Here is a 16,912-nt window from a genome sequence, read left to right on the forward strand (position 1 = left end):
TCATAGACTGAAGTCACACTGCATGTTTTGGTCATAGGAATATACGTATTAAAGGAAAAAAGGTATTTTGAAGAAAAGAAATCAAACATGAAATGCCAGGAGTTATCTTTCCACTAAAAAGTAAATACAGAAATTACTCCCACCCAGAGCCTGTGTTATAGAAAAAAATTTGCTAAGATTGTGGAAGAAAATTTTGAAGAATACAAAACTGCCACCAACCCTGTCTTAAGACAAAAATTTATGATCTACGTAAGCCACTTCCTTTGTATTCTTCCTGCATCTAGCAAGGGAGTTTCTAAAAATAAGTACCAGGAGCTTTCTGACTTGTTTCCTATTTTAATGATAATGACCAAACACCAGTGAATGTGTTGGCTCTTCCCAGAAACCCTAGAGAAACCTGTTCATCAGAGTTCAGATCTCTAGCCAACATCTATGCTGAGCTTCAGTGAGGGTCTCCAGAGATATAACTTCTTCACACATTTCAGGAGAGAAGGACACACTGTTAAAATTCAAGAATCCTCAGTAATTCGAGATAGAAACAGCCCAGATAAACCCCTGACATGCAACCTTTGAGAAAATGCATTTGGAGTAATCATACCGTCGCCTGAAAATGTCTGAGTTGTCACTGGATTTCATCAGATATAACAAAACAATTCTAGAGTATACAAGCAGTCTTCTCAGGCTTTGTATCACTGTCAAATGTTACAAACACAGTGTAAACTGAACAGGTATCCCCTGGAAGGTTGATCCACCCTCTCTAAATGTCTTTACCGTTTATAATAGCATTGTCGTTCAGTCACTCAGTCGTGTCCGACTCTTTGCTACCCCATCGACTGCAGCACGCCACGCTATCTTGCCCTCCACTATCTCCCAGAGTTTACACAAGTTCATGTCCATTGAGTCAGTGATGCTATCTAACCATCTCATTCTCTGCCGCCCTCTTCTTTTGCCTTCAACCTTTCTTTATTATCATGTATTATTGATTAAATAATCAATGACTAGACAATTGAATAAAATCATTTCTGAGCTTTAATTGGAAAGTGATGTAAGTTCCAGAACCAATCACTTTTAGAAAATAATTTTAAGAACTTTTCATCATGTGCATCACAACTTCAGTCTATTTCCAGGAATACTCAATGAACTTCCTGGAAATTGCAGGAAAATTAGATGTAGTCTATCTACAAAATAATGGCTTCATAGGTTTACATATGCATACAATGAAGCACAGTTTTAACAGATCATCATGCAGTGTCTATTATGAGCGGATACTACCCAGAGATTTGGGACCTGGGTGAGCAGAGCAGAGAGCTCCAGCCCGTGCAGCTGGATCCTGAGGCCAGCACCTTCAGCATTTTTGCCCCAGGACAGAAATCATCAATGAGAAAATGTTCAAGAATATCAAAATCCCTCTTTATTAACTTTAGCTTACTAAAAATAAAGGGTTAGTTGCTCAGTCATGTCCAATTCTTTGTGACCCCATGGACTGCAGTTCACCAGGCTCCTCTGTTCATGGGATTCTGTAGGCAAGAATACTAGAGTGGGTTGCAATTTCCTTCTTCAGGGGATCTTCCTGACCCAGGGATCGAACCTGGGTTTCCCACATTGCAGGCAGATTCATTACCAACTCAGTCACCGGGAAGCCCCTTATTAAAATAAGATCCCCCCAAATTATAGTTTTGGGAACTCTTACCATAAGGTGGATAAAATTAATGCATATTTAACTGATACAATATAATATAGTCCATACAACCATATGTTTTATTAAATAAATTAATAATTTGATGATCCTATCTGTCCATTTCTTGGACTGATGAATCCTATATTTCACAATCATTTTTCTACTTAATATAGACATGGTTTATAAAGTCCATCTAAATCATGGCTCGAACAGGGAGCTGATTATGCTGCCTTCCATTGGGCAGGCAGTTTTGACCTGAGGTCTGACTTGATCAATAGCACCCAGGTTAATATCACTAAGGGTTGGAAGATACTGTGATGGACATCTGAAGATCAATAGGATCGAACATGTTAAAGCAAAGCTTTGTTGTCTCACCATCTGAACAACTAACTTAACCATCTATTTCAATCGGCTGCAAATCAGTCCGTTTGCAGTTGTGTCCTGACCCTCTCAGCCTCCTGATACCACAGTCCACCTGAGGTCACAGCCAGCCTATGGACACAGGAGATTGATTACAGGGATTTATGATAATATATTAAGAAGGAAACATGGGGTGCTGGCATCAGTACAACTTTTGAGGGTTCTGGGAAGAGAAGAGGAATTCAGTGATATTGTAGAAGAGTACAGACAACTGTACTCTTTCTAGAATAGCAGTGCCACTTGTGATGAAAGAGGAGGAGGCACACTTAATATTATCTAGGTAATTAAGTTGCTAGCCTCCACATGATTTACATCCGGTCATCCTCTCTACCTAATAGAAACACTCCAAGTCATTGTTCTCACCAGGGTTATACTAGGTACCAGGAAGATACATCAGGTTGAAATCTTTCCTTTAGGGAGTTTTTAACGGTGAGGACACATATTCTGGATTTTAGCAATGTTTACTTAAGACAATTTCAAAGTCATCAATGCGAAAAGTGTTGTCTCTCAAGAAGGGATGTGGTTGATTTGGAGAAAACCACGACTGCTTTATGTGGATCAGGAAAGACCACCTCCAGAATATCGGGGAAGTGGCCTCTGAGCCAGTCCCTGGCAGGTGACGGATTGCATATGGAGAAGTGAGAAGGACTCTCATAGGAAAGACTCGCCACACCATGAAGCTAAGAGAGCTAATCAGTTTCCTTGCTGGCTCAGTGGTAAAGAATCTGCCTGCAATGCAGAAAACGCAGGTTTGATCCCTGGGTTGGGAAGACCCCCTGGAGAAGGAAATGGCAACCCACATCAGTATTCTCCCCTGGGAAATCCCATGGACAAGTGGAGCCTGGTGGGCTACAGTCCATGGGGGTCACAAAGACTCGGACGCGACTTCGTGACAAAAAAAAAAACAACAACATATGTACATATATATACATGCCTGAATCACTTCACAGTACATCTGAAACTAACATGATGTTATACATCAACCATACTTTACTTAAAAAATAATAATAATAAGCATGAAGCTAGAGGGCAAAGAGTACCAGCCAGTCTCCCCCACAGGGCAGAGATGCAAATAGTGGAGGGTAGATTTAGGACAGTGAAGGCAGGATCACGGAGCTTCAAGTTTGTGTGAAGCTTTGCCCAGCTTCTTCAGGTGAGTCAGACTCAACACAGGTATCTCTCTTTTTTTTTTTCTTTCAGTGCAAACATAGATCGACAGCCTTCTGACAGTACTCACACAGTGTGAGGCAAACAGGGGTGAGCAGTGTCCCCTGCCTGTATGAGCCCGGGGTTCTGCCGGCGCCGTTTCATTGGGAAGAAGACGGGAACTTCTGCCAGGGAAGAGCTACCAGGCACAGTCGGGGGGAGCACCGTCCAGGCGGCTGAAGGTGGGCTAGATGAGCAGGAGCTGGAGAGATCGCAGGGTCAGGCTTGAAGGCCTGAGCAGCGGGTGCCCAGTGAGGAAGCGGCTGCATAGGAGTCTCAGAAATAACTTGCCTCCTGCTGCTCCCCCAACTCTCCCCAGCAAACGTCCCACCCTTCCTGTAAAAGACAATCATCAGCTGATTCATGTCAATGTGTGGCAAACACCACTACAATATTGTAAAGTAATTAGCCCCCATTTAAAATAAATTAATTAATTTTTTTAAAAGGCAATCATCAGTTAATCGAAAGTGAAACCACAGTATAACACAGAAAAGAGGACTCAGAAGCTCTCGGATGAGAAATACACATTAGGACTTATGAATAGATACACAGGATTGTGCCTTGCTGTATACTTTATATATTGAATACATTATATATATATATAACACATATATTTTTTAAAAATATTCAATACAATAGCATTCTCCTTATATGAAGGAGTAATCTCCTTATCTCTAATTATTAATACATATTTATGCAAAGAGTCGGACGCAGCTGAGTGACAGAACAATAAGATATATTTATGCACATATTTGTACATAATCATATATGTATGTTAATACATAATACACATGTGATAAGCTGCTTCGGTCGTGTCCAGCTCTTTGCAATCCTATGGACTATAGCCCACCAGGCTGCTCTGGCCATGGGGATTCGCCAGGCAAGTATCTGGAGTGGGCTGCCATGCCCTCCCCCAGGAGAATCTTCCTTATCCAAGGATCAAATCTGCACCTCTTCTGTTTCCTGCATTAGCAGGCGGGTTCTTTATAACTACCCCTACCTAGGAGGCCCACACGTAAATATATGCATTTATACACATAATATTATACATTCGGAAGTGAAAACGTTAGTCGCTCAGTCCTGTCTGACTCCGTGACCCCATGAACGACAGCTGCCGGGCTCCCCTGTCCATGGAGTTCTCCTGGCAAGAATACTGGAGTGAGTGGAATGGCCATTCCCTCCTCCAGGGGATCTTCTCAACCCAGGGACTGAACCCAGGTCTCCTGCACTGCAGGCAGATTCTTTACTGTCCGAGACACCAGGGAAGAAATACATTATATATATACACATATGTAAATCTATCATATACATGTATAGTATCTACATTAGATTATGATTCAACCTAGGGTTGGATTTAGTGACAAAATGGGAGGATTCTCTTCTCACAGGTATGTACCAGAGTTTTTGTAGGTGTTACAAATTTTGCTATTTTCTTTAAATGCCCATTTTTTTCCTATGGAAAAATCTGCCTGGAAACTCAAATTCTTGTGTTTTCAGAGGCAGGATCTTGATCCTCCCCAGGGAGGTGACTCATCAAGCTTGTCCAAACCATCCAGTTGTGACTCTAGTCTCCCACCATATACCTAACATCATTGCTTTAAGTAATGGGTGCCATGTATTTTTTAACTTAAAATTATAATTTTCCACCTTCTGAGTTTTCTCACAGAATCCCAATGTAATTTCTGAATCAAACCAAACAATTAAATCACATACTTAAAATCAATGGAATTACAAGGCAGATTTATGAGAAGAGAGTGCTGCTGCAATCAATATTTTAAATGCCATCATTTGTTTATAGCCAAATTAATATAATTCAGCTATCACCCTAAATATATACTTGCAGTATGATCAGAAATAAATCATCAGGAGTAATATGACTGCTGCATTCTGCAGTCAATGCAAGAAGCTTATGGCTATAGAGTCATCTGGTGAAGACTGAAAATAGTTAATGATTTGATATAGTGTTGGCAAAAAATTAGAACAATCAGTCACAAAATATTATCTGCTTCAACACTATATTTTAGCCTGTCACCTCCACCATTATGATAGTGCTAAAGAGCTAAATTTCACATCAGGATATTATGCATCATTCATAATAACATGTAGTCAACATCTTACTGACCAGCATTTTTTATATGTGAATCATAATAGACTATAATCAATTAAGGACATAACATTGAACTAAACATATACAACACATAACTAAAACTCTTGGAACCTATTCACAAACTTGTATAATTTATGTGACAGGTGGGAGTTACACGTTTTAATATTTCATATCACCATGGGTTCTCCTGAGCAAATGTTTTCAAATGTATATTGAGAGGAAATCATTCTAACTTCCTACAATTGTCTCATATAAACCCATGATTTCTTCTAGAAAGAAGTCCAGCTAGTGCCTTTATAAAATTTGTCACAGCTAAACTACAGAAAAATAGTTTTGGACACTGCCTGTTATGTCATTTAATGTCACTTAGATAAATACTATATACATTTTTCTTTAATTTTTAATTAATTTTAATAAAGCAAACCATACAACAGTATATTTTTCTTTATATCTTGATTACCACAAAGCTCAGTGAATTCAAAATTAGAATCAATCTTAGCAACGATGATGAGTTTTAATGTTTTCATCTGTATTTTTTACTTAGGTCATAATCTCCATATACGCACACATAAACACACACACATATACATATGGAAATACAAGTGAAAATAGATACTTATCTAAATATTTTATCATATAATATTGTACTATCTAATACAATATAAATATTTTATTATTTGCATATATGAAAGTGAAAGTGTTAGTCACTCAGTTGTGTCCGGCTCTTTGTAACCCCATGGACTGTAGCCCACCAGATTCCTCTGTCTATGTCATTCCACAGGCAAGGATGCTGGAGTGGGTAGCCATACCCGATTCTCCAGGGGATCTCCCCAACCCGAGGATCAAACCCAGGTCTCCTGCATTGCAGACAGATTCTCTACCGTCAGTGTCAGTTTGAAATAATTATTTCTTGTCCTGTGTGAATAAACATTATAGTGGGAATTATGCTAGTGATAAAGGCGTATGAAATGGTTGTTTTTACGTAAATGCCTATTTGCATACATAAATAAAAGTAAGTAATAAATGAATATATTCATATCACATGTATATCATTTAATTTTCTATATACAGGTATAATAAATGTGCTTTCATATTTTAGTGTATATGGATACAAAACATATATGGATAAATACTTCCTTGAATAAATTGCATATCTGGCCACATTACATATGGTTGGGAGGAAAATCCCAGTAAAAGGAAGCAATATCATTAGAAAGGAGGCAAAAATATAAATACACAAGTTTTTTTAGCAAAACAATCCTTATACTGAAAGCAGCCACCAGTGCAAATTAACTCACAGTCTAATAATAGTGTCTACACACCACTTTATTGTCTGCAAACCAGAAACACCTTCATCTCATTTAAGCCTCCACACAGGATGTATGTGGTATGATTTGTTTCCCTCTTTGAGGGTAAGATTCAAGAGCTGTAAAGTTTACTAAGGGATGTTTGGTTTGTTAAAGGTGAAAATAAGGTTTGGACCTAGGTTTCTGATTCAAAACCTGCAATTCAGCTAATGACCAGGTCTCAGAATCCTCCTTTGTAAATGGGAAAAACGATATTATTTACCTTCAACAGCTTTCTATGTGAGAAATAAATGGCTTAGGAGATATAAAAGGTTAGAATAGCACAAGATAACAACAGCATGCCCTTGAAGGGTTAGACACTGCTGTTATACTTCAGAGTTTGTGGCATATGGACTGTATTTACTTCCATTGTATTGTTGACATTCAGGTCCCAAGAAAGATGGATTTATTTTTTGATGGAAGAAATATTGATATCTATTACTTTGCTTAGTCACTCAGTCATGTCTGACTCTTTGCAACCCCATAGACTATAGCGCACCAGGATCCTCTGCCCATGAGATTCTCCAGGCAAGAATATTGGAGTGGGTGGCCATTTCTTTCTCCAGGGGAACTATAATATTTGACATTTTAAAATGAACAGAAACTAAATCCTCGTTAAAAATCCTTTCATATATATATGTGTGTATATATATATATATATATATACATACATACATACGTATATATACATATATATACAACATGCCTCAGGCCCAAAAGGAGAATTTATCTGTGTCCTTTTATTTAATATGGAAATGGGTCTTCTGAATTGATTTCATATTATCTAATTATCTTGCAAGATTTAAAGAGCAAAGTAAATGTCATGATTAATTTCTAGAAAGACTTATCAAATTTATGGTCAACATATCATCAACATATCATAATATATGGTAAGTACTGTCCTATGTTACTTGGGTCTCTGGTTTCCTTTGTGTTAGACTCTAACTTTTTATATCTGTCCCATAAGAAGAACATCCACATCCTGGTACTTGTCTTCAAATTTTCTCCTCTTCAGTTTGAAATATCAAGCATTCAGTCAACAGTCATCTGACCTGTCCCCTGCCTCTTGATCTTTTTATTCAATATGTCAGATGGGTGCACTCTTTGGAAATGCTCCTGTAGAATTCTGTCAAATAAGATTATTGAACTGAAAGTGCTTGCGTAGACTCAATAGGCTGCTCTGCTGCACAGCAGGGTCACGTGCTGAGGGCCAGAATGTCTGGAACCATCAGCCCCTGAAGCTCCAAGGAGAAGAGCCAGCGGGACGAGGGAAGACCCGTGGAGACAGGCAGGACGCTGTCCCGTGGATTTCTCCACATATGAAGGACCAGCTATGCTAAAATGTGTCATTTGGAAGAATTTTTAATCGACTAACACATTATTTTTGACACTTACAGTATTGCTCTGTTCACCAACATCTAGGTTTCCAATCACAGAAGTTTCCCTTCTTGGAAGAAAAGCCCTATGCCCGCCCGCCTCGTATCTGGCCCAGTGAAAACCATCAGAGAGGACGGTCGGAGCCAACACCCAGGTGGGGGCTCCTCCCGTTCCTCTGTGACGCACAGCCCCCGACCCGGGGCGCGCAGGCAGCATCCTCTCCTGATTCACAGGGAGGACGCCGTTCCTGTTGGGCAGCAGCGCTCGGACCGCGCAGAGCAGGGACTTGGCACAGACCGCCGGCTCGGGAGCTAGGGCACAGTCAAGAGAGGCGCAGAAGCTTGAGCACGAAGAAGCAGCATGGAAGGAAAAGAAGCAACACACGCCCACATTGTCAAACAAACACTTTCTAACAGGGCTTCTTTAGTGACCGGAACATCCACGGGGAAGATAGTAACCGATCACTAGTTTCCCAGTTTTCCCATCAATGGTGTCTAAAGCCCATCTAAGAACCACGAGAAAATGGTCATTAACCTTGCAGCCTGATGCAATAAGAGACGATAAGCTAAGGGGGAAAAAACGACTAAAGAAAGGTATAAAAATGAAATGAATATGGCAGAAGTTCTCTAAAATTATTGAGGTGAATTGAGAATAATTGAAGACGGCGTTCTGGTCATTCAAGTGTCTCTGTGAATTCCTTCCTGTGGCTGCAGACTTTATGCAGACACTACCCTTTATGAAGGAGGGTAGAGATCTGTGATCAGATATGCAGACATATATTCTATTTTCTGCTTCTTTTACGTGACCTCAGACTCAGTCTGCTCTTCCATAGAATGATGATAATATCTGCCTTCTATATAGTGGGTGCAAATGAAGGGTCCATATTGTTACTATTTTTATATATAAAGGATTTTAGATGTTTCCTTAACCCCCAGATATATATACCTGTCTATCCTCAAGTTGTATTTTCCTAATGCTGAAAAATAGTAAAACAGTTCAATCTTCATACACTCAGTGTGATTTCTCTTAGATGCCCTGCCTCCAATTCTTCCGCACCATGAGGAAAAGCGAGCAGTGAGAGCCCTGCTGTATGTGTACAAAGACGCTGGAGTGATCACTTAAGGTCAGGGTTACACCTCACAGGACACTGGACCTCTGTCTGAGTCATGATTCCTCATTTCTCACTTGCAACCAGGCCACTGTGACGTTCAAGTCATGTCAGGGATGCAAAAACATTTTATAAGTATAAAGGGTTATTTTGATATTTCTGTTTGGAATTATTGCTGAAGAACAGCTTGGTAACACATATTGGTGTAACCCAATCGGTTGAAGAATCCATTAATTATACAAACTTGATTTGAAAAATAAAACAGATACAAAGAAATACAACTTCCCCCATTAAACACTTAGGCACTACTTCTTGAGTATTTCCACGGCAACTTACTTTCACAAATCTCATACAATATACTTGTAACATATGCAATGTTATAGATAGTCAACTTTCTTTTGTGCATGTTCTAAGGGCATCATGAAATTGCTTAGTGTAATATGCAAATATAACATCACTGTGCGTCCCTGGTAATCACAATAATTCCTACATTATCTTCTGTGTGTGTGTCAGTTGCTCAGTAGTGTCCGACTCTGCCACCCCATGGATTATGGCCTGCCAGGCCCCTATGTCCATGAAATTTCCCAGAAAAGAATACTCGCATGGGTTGCCATTTCCTTCTCCAGGGGATCTTCTGGCCTAGTGATAGAACCTGGGTCTCCTGCAATACAGGCGGATTCTTTACCAGTTGAGCCACCAAGGAAGCCCACATTATCTCCTGATGCCTCTGCTATTTAGAAAAGTAGGGAAGTTCACAAGATTGCTGGGAGAAATATCAATAACCTCAGATATGCAGATGACACCACCCTTATGGCAGAAAGTTAAGAAGAACTAAAGAGCCTCTTGATGAAAGTGAAACAGAAGAGTGGAAAAGTTGACTTAAAGCTCAACATTCAGAAAACTAAGCTCATGGTATCTGGTCCCATCACTTCATGGCAAACAGATGGGGAAACAGTGACAGACTTTATTTGCGGGGGGGCTCCAAAATCACTGCAGATGGTGACTGCAGCCATGAAATTAAAGGACACTTGCTCCTTGGAAGAAAAGTTATGACCAACCTAGAAAGCATATTAAAAAGCAGAGACATTATTTTACCAACAAAGGTCCATCTAATCAAGGCTATGTTTTTTCCAGTAGTCATGTATGGATGTGAGAGTTGGACTGTAAAGAAAGCTGAGCACCAAAGAATAGATGCTTTTGAACTATGGTGTTGGAGAAGACTCTTGAGAATCCCTTGGACTGCAAGGAGATCCAACCAGTCCATCCTAAAGGAAATCAGTCCTGAATATACATTGGAAGGACTGATGCTGAAACTCTAATACTTTGGCCACCTGATGCAAAGAACTGACTCATTTGAAAAGACTCTGATGCTGGGAAAGATTGAAGATGTGAGGAGAAGGGGATGACAGAGGATGAGATGGTTTGGATGGCATCACTGACTCAATGGACATGAGTTTGAGTAAACTCTGGTAGTTGGTGATAGACAGGGAGGCCTGGCATGCTGCAGTCCATGAGGTTGCAAAGAGTTGGGCATGACTGAACAAGTGAAGTGAACTGAGTACAAATGAGGAAATGATGAAACTAATTTTTTCAAAGAAAGAGCCATATCAGTTATGCTTAAATCCCAAGCAATAGTGATGTTCTGGTGTCACAAGTGATGTCATCCTTACTAATTTCCATAGCAGATGCCACCACCCTCTAGCAATGAGGTGAATGAAAATGAATGAAGAGTGTAACTGAATAAAGATAAACAAACTCATAGTCATGGCACCTGAATTCTGTTCCTGTTATTTGCACACACTGCTTGTGTAGAGCTAGGAGTGCAGACATCTTCATTGCCAAGTGCAGGAAATTACATTTGCTTGCCTATTTCAGGTATTCTAAAAAAATCAAAATGAATAAGGTGTCTCAAAAAATGCAGTGTAAAATAAAAAGTATTACAAAACACAATGATGGCAGATGTCATAAGTATTTTTTTTTACTAAAATTATCATTTCTTTTCCTGTTCCCCTTCTTTTCTTTTTCTTCTGGGCAAAAATTTGCAACTTTCAGATACTTCCATCTGCTTTTTCACCCCCTCCCCCAAACTGAATGCTGCAATCCCCTAAATTTAACTGTGTGTCAATATATTCCAGGAAAGTAAAACAAAGCTATTTGATGCATGGTACTGTATGACTTAAATGTCCATTGTATTATCTGCCATTAATAAATAGGGCCAGAGCTTGATTCTTGCTAAATGACAATCCAAATGTCATTTAAATCCTAATACTGTAAATCATCATAATTTAAAGTTTATTTTTAGTTAAGAGGTAACTATGTTCATTGTCCTATTCACCCTCAATTTCCTCTGATATTTTTTAATTCATATTCTATATGAATTCAGGAGGACTAAATTAACAGTCAACATAAGTGGACTGTACCTGAATCAAGATACATCATACATACTTAGGCTGGGGATTACCAGACAAGTAACCTGTTTCTGGTTCAAAAAGACTATTAGCAGGGGGAAAAAAAGGCATGAGAAGGGTTAAGATGAAATTTATTTGGAGCAATATACAAAGATGAAAATATAAAGACACTTCAGAGACATTGCCCATAATTTTCATTTCAAATTTAATCAATTATATACAATTTCCTACATCTATGCTTTCATCAGAAAAATTTAATATTTGTTTAAATGATATTGATGCTTTTGAACTGTGGTGCTGGAGAAGACTCTCGAGAGTCCTTTGGACAGTAAGGAGATCAAACCAGTCAATCCTAAAGGAAATCAATCCTGAATATTCACTGGAAGGACTGATGCTGAAGCTGAAACTCTAATTCTTTGACCACCTGATATGAAGAGTTGACTCACTGGAAAAGATCCTGATGTTGGGAAAGACTGAGGGCAAGAGAAGTGGGTGACAGAGGATGAGAGGTTTGGATGGCATCACCGACTCAATGGACATAAGTTTGAGCAAACTCTTGAAGACAGTGAAGGACAGGGCGGCTGGTGTGCTGCAGTCCAAGGGGTCTCAAAGTGTTGGGCACGACTCAGTGACTCGACAGCAATACATAAATGAGGCTGCTTTTAACTTCTAGATGTGCCAATCAAATATTTTAAGAACATTCCTCAGTTTGAGGAAACCATATTTCAATATATCTTGTCCCTTTCATAATTTTCTTTTGCATTTGATTCATCATCTCTTCCCCTATATTTAATGTTAATTTGAAAAATGCACTGTGCACTTCTGTGACTAATATTTCTGGTTGATAATCAATTTACTCGGACTTTATCTCTGAGGATCCCATCTAGCAACCATTTGGGGAATCCAGTAATTAATTTTATTTCACCATATCCAGTTCTTATTTCATTACTGTGTCTGTAAAATGCATTTTTGCTGCTCTGTCCACCAAATTTATTTTAAGTGATGTCTTGATAGAGCATGACGTGCTGGTGTCAAATCGAAATATTCGATACTTTATACAGAAACTTTAATAATTTCTGGGCTATGTAGGATATGTTTAACCCTAGGTTCTTCTTAGGTTTAATCCAGAAGTTTAAATCCCTTAATGTTCTAACTCTCATGCCTATAGTTTTAAATGGTGAAACTTTTGTAATTAAATATAAGTGAAACTTAACTCTTTTCTCTAAATTTTAGGGTTTTTTTTTTAAATGACTTACTCTTCAGTGATTTTTCAATGTTATATTTGCAAAGACACTTTACAAATATGACTTTGTGGAAAATATGAATTATTTTATCTTCTTAATTTTCTGCTGCACAATGAATGTATCAGTATCCTCTGTATTTTTGATCCAGTCTTCATAAAATCCAGGTTCATCAAAGTTTTCCTTTTTAATGTTTTCTTTTTATTAAAGGTTTTTGATATACTTCACAATCATTGGCTGTGGAATTTTTCATTTTAGGGGATCACTTATCTCAGATAACTTCCTAAATATGAACCAGGGAAGTGGGGGCAGTGGTTAGGGACTGCCTCAGCCTTTTCTTGGTGAATATTTTCTAACAAGATTCCTGGCAGATTTATTTAAAATATATCAACGCTTTATTCATCAGTGAAAATAAATGTTGTATTCATTTTAATTTATTTTTAAAAGTTACTTAAATAAATATATTATTTAAACAAATGCAACATTAAAATAAATAAATAAAGCATTCTGTTTTAGGGATATGTATCTGAGAGAGATTGATTAGCCAGTCTTCAGGAGTTATGAGATTATTATTTTTACCCTGATTTACCGAAAAACTTTCATTGAGCACATTTGTGTTAATTACCTATAGATCCATAAAGACTGTATTATACTCCAGGGTGCTTGTGTTTCCCCCAAAGATGTTTTGTTCAAGGTTTATAGTCTGAGCTCATGTTTAGACCTCTCCAAGAATTTTAATCTACAGGCATGAACTATTCAAATATTAGTTTATTTGTCCTTTCATATTTAGTATGTTTCCTCAAACAATTGCTTGAAACACAGTGAACAATAACAAATGTTATGCTTAAGAGTTTTACATGTAAGATGATCAAAATGTAGACTTTCAACATAACAAACTTTTATCAAAAATGTATATTAAAATGTTAAGCCAGTTAGAATCAAAAGCAGCCTATTTTTGTAAGAATAAAATATTCTTCTGTTTGTTTTTTTTTTTTTGACAAAATTATACAAAGTTGATTTTTCAACATGGCAAGTTATCCCATAAGGTAACTGATTTCCAAACATAAACACAGCTAATTTAAGTGTTTTAAAAGCTATGCTATGGTCACTTAATATTCTAAAAGCTTAGTTAATATTTTATGGGAAAAATACACTCCATATATTTCTGTTAAATTCAATGAAAATTATGTCAGCATATTTGCTGGGTTTTTGTGTAGGCAAATGAAAATAGAATAGCATAATTGTCAGCACTTAGCCTGAATGGGGAAGAACACAGGGATTTTCCTACAGCTACTTGATGGCATCAGCAGGGAGCTACGAGGTCCAGGCAGGTAACCTCGACACTTGACCTGCTTTCAGTCGGAACCCAAGAGGAAGTAAGACCTCAGTTCATGGCCTTCTTGTCCTGGAGTCCAATCCCCAGGCGCCTGGCTCTTCGCTGCCCACGCCATCTCCTGCTCCCTTGAGTGTGCGGCAAACCCCAGCCCGTCCTCTCACCCTCCCTTCCTCCAGACCCCTCAGCTGAAGCATCCCTCTTTAAAGCCAAGTCCCCTGCAAGGGCTGACTGGCACAGGCTGGGTGATGTAATGCGGCAAAGTGTCAGGCACACAAAAGGCAAGCCAGCCAGACTCAGAGTTCTCACTGGACACCTCATTCTGCTCATGGAAAAGTCACGACACTCTGCCTCTGTTTCCTTACCCTTGAAACAGATGAAAATGGTTGCCTAAGTGTAAGACATCTATTGATACCAAGTCTGAAAATGCTTACAGAGTACTGGGCTTAGAATAAAAACATTCACTGCACACCTACTATCTGGTAGTTAAACGTATCCCAGAAGGTCGATCAGCTCAAATCCTCAGAGTGAGCAATGTCACTGGTGCCCTGTTGAGATGAGATGTCTCCTGATACTTTTATGAATGAAAACTCATTAAGAAACAACTGACTTAGGCACCCACCCAACAGTGTATCTTTCCACGCCCCCATGATGACCCTCATCACCTGCCTCTGTGTGGCACTGATCACACTGAGGACTATGATTCAAATGTCCTTGTCCTTCCTAAACCAGGGAAACCCCAGTGCTGAAGACCTGGCTTCTGAGAATCTCAGCTCCACACAGGCCCCCGGGCCACTCCTAACAAATCCAACACCTGTGAAGAGTTCTGCTTCCCATAGTGAGATTATGAAAGAGAAAACGGTCCTTCCAACCTGCATTTCTACAGCAGAGCATGCGACTTAATTCAAGTCCAGTAAATAAAAGCCACTGTCAGATTGTCATTTCCTTTCTTGTCTCTGAGTCCCTCACTTTAAGAATCTATAAAATCCTGATGCATTGTGGATATCTGATGACTATGGGAAAAGTAACAGTTAGCCACAGAACAATGGTAGGAGAACTGAATTTGCATTTTTATGGAACCATTCATTCCTTCAAGCAATTATTTGGGGCCTGCTTTGGTGTTGGCTTTTCAGGACAAAGGATGGAGAAACTACTGGTCCTGACAACTGCCTACAAGCAGGTCACACTCTTCCATGTAAAAAAGGGACATGATTAGGGCATTGTACCTGCAAGAGATGGACAGACAGACAGATAAATAGATGATAGATAAATGGATAGATAAGTACGTAGATGGGTGGACAGATAGCTGATACATAGAAGATAGAAAGATAATAGATGACAGATGATAAATTAACGATAGGATAGGTCAACATGTATTAATAGATACATGACAGATAGATTGCAAATAGATAGTAAATAGGTCATAGATAGGTAGGTAACAGATTATAGAGAGAGAAGATAAAAAGGTGATAGAACAACAGGTCCGCAGGCAGAACCGTGACTTGACAGTTCTTGGAACAATTGCTAAGGGCTCACGAAGGAAGGGTTACTTCCTGCTAGAGACAACTTTGTCCCACAACTTTGTCTTCTTGAATCTCCACTTCATAGCAATCTTTGCATTCTAAGAAATGAATGCAGAGAATCAGGCGCAGTCTGCTCTAAGGTGAACAGGAGATGAGAAGGGGAATAGAAATTAGATGGGTGAGAGATTCCGGAAAGAATAAATATCAGAACGACACCTCTGGAATGAAGCCTAATGAACTGTGTGTGAACCTCCCAGAGACTGTTTACAGTGGGAAGGGTGTGAGCAGCTCATCAGGAAGGCATTGAGAAGGCCTTCATTCTGGGGCTGCACCAGGCCGGGAGCGAAGAGCAGGATGATCTGCCCTTTGCTTCAACCGCAAACATGCAAAGTCAGAAAGTGGGAGGGTGCTTTTTTTCTTTTATTCCATTTTACCTATGCCTTAGAAGAAAAAGGAACTGTCAAAACTTCATTAAACCCTCAGCTATTTAATGGACAAAAAACCCTGAGATCTGAAAAATACAATTATTTGCAGATGTCTTTTCATTTTCCACACCTGACAGAAAGAGCCAGGATTGCAGCAGCAGATTATAATTACGGCTGGAAAACCACAGCTCCACTTGGGGTTTTCATTTTGGTTCACATCATTGTTCCAGATCTTCACTGGTTGTTGCAACACCCTTATAATTAGCATCCTTAATAATAATCCTTATTATTAAGAATAAAAAAGGAGCTGTCATTTATTGAGTACCGACAAATGACAATGTGGAAGGCCTACTGTATGCCAGACATTCCAAATGTGACATCTGATTTGGCTGATGTTGAAACTGTAATTGCATTAGACATACTTTGTACGGTTGAGAAAAAAGGGTGTCAAGGCAGTTAAATAACTTTTCCATAAGGTCACACAGATTAGAATATAAGCAAGGTCTGCCTGACTCCATAACCACCTTGTTTTCTTAGGCTACACTTGCAATTTCATTATAAACGCTTTCTAATGGTGGCATTCTCATCCCTACATACTCTGATGTAATGGTCGGTGAATACCCACAGGACGTTTGGAAGTAGATGCCTGCATCTGGGCTTTGAGATTCCAACCTAAGCCACATGACTTTGGAAGAGATCGTTCTAAAGTCCCAACTTCACCTCCTGGCCACATACACTCA

The sequence above is a fragment of the Budorcas taxicolor genome, chromosome 24 (assembly GCF_023091745.1).
Source record: "Budorcas taxicolor isolate Tak-1 chromosome 24, Takin1.1, whole genome shotgun sequence".
Lineage (NCBI taxonomy): Eukaryota > Metazoa > Chordata > Mammalia > Artiodactyla > Bovidae > Budorcas > Budorcas taxicolor.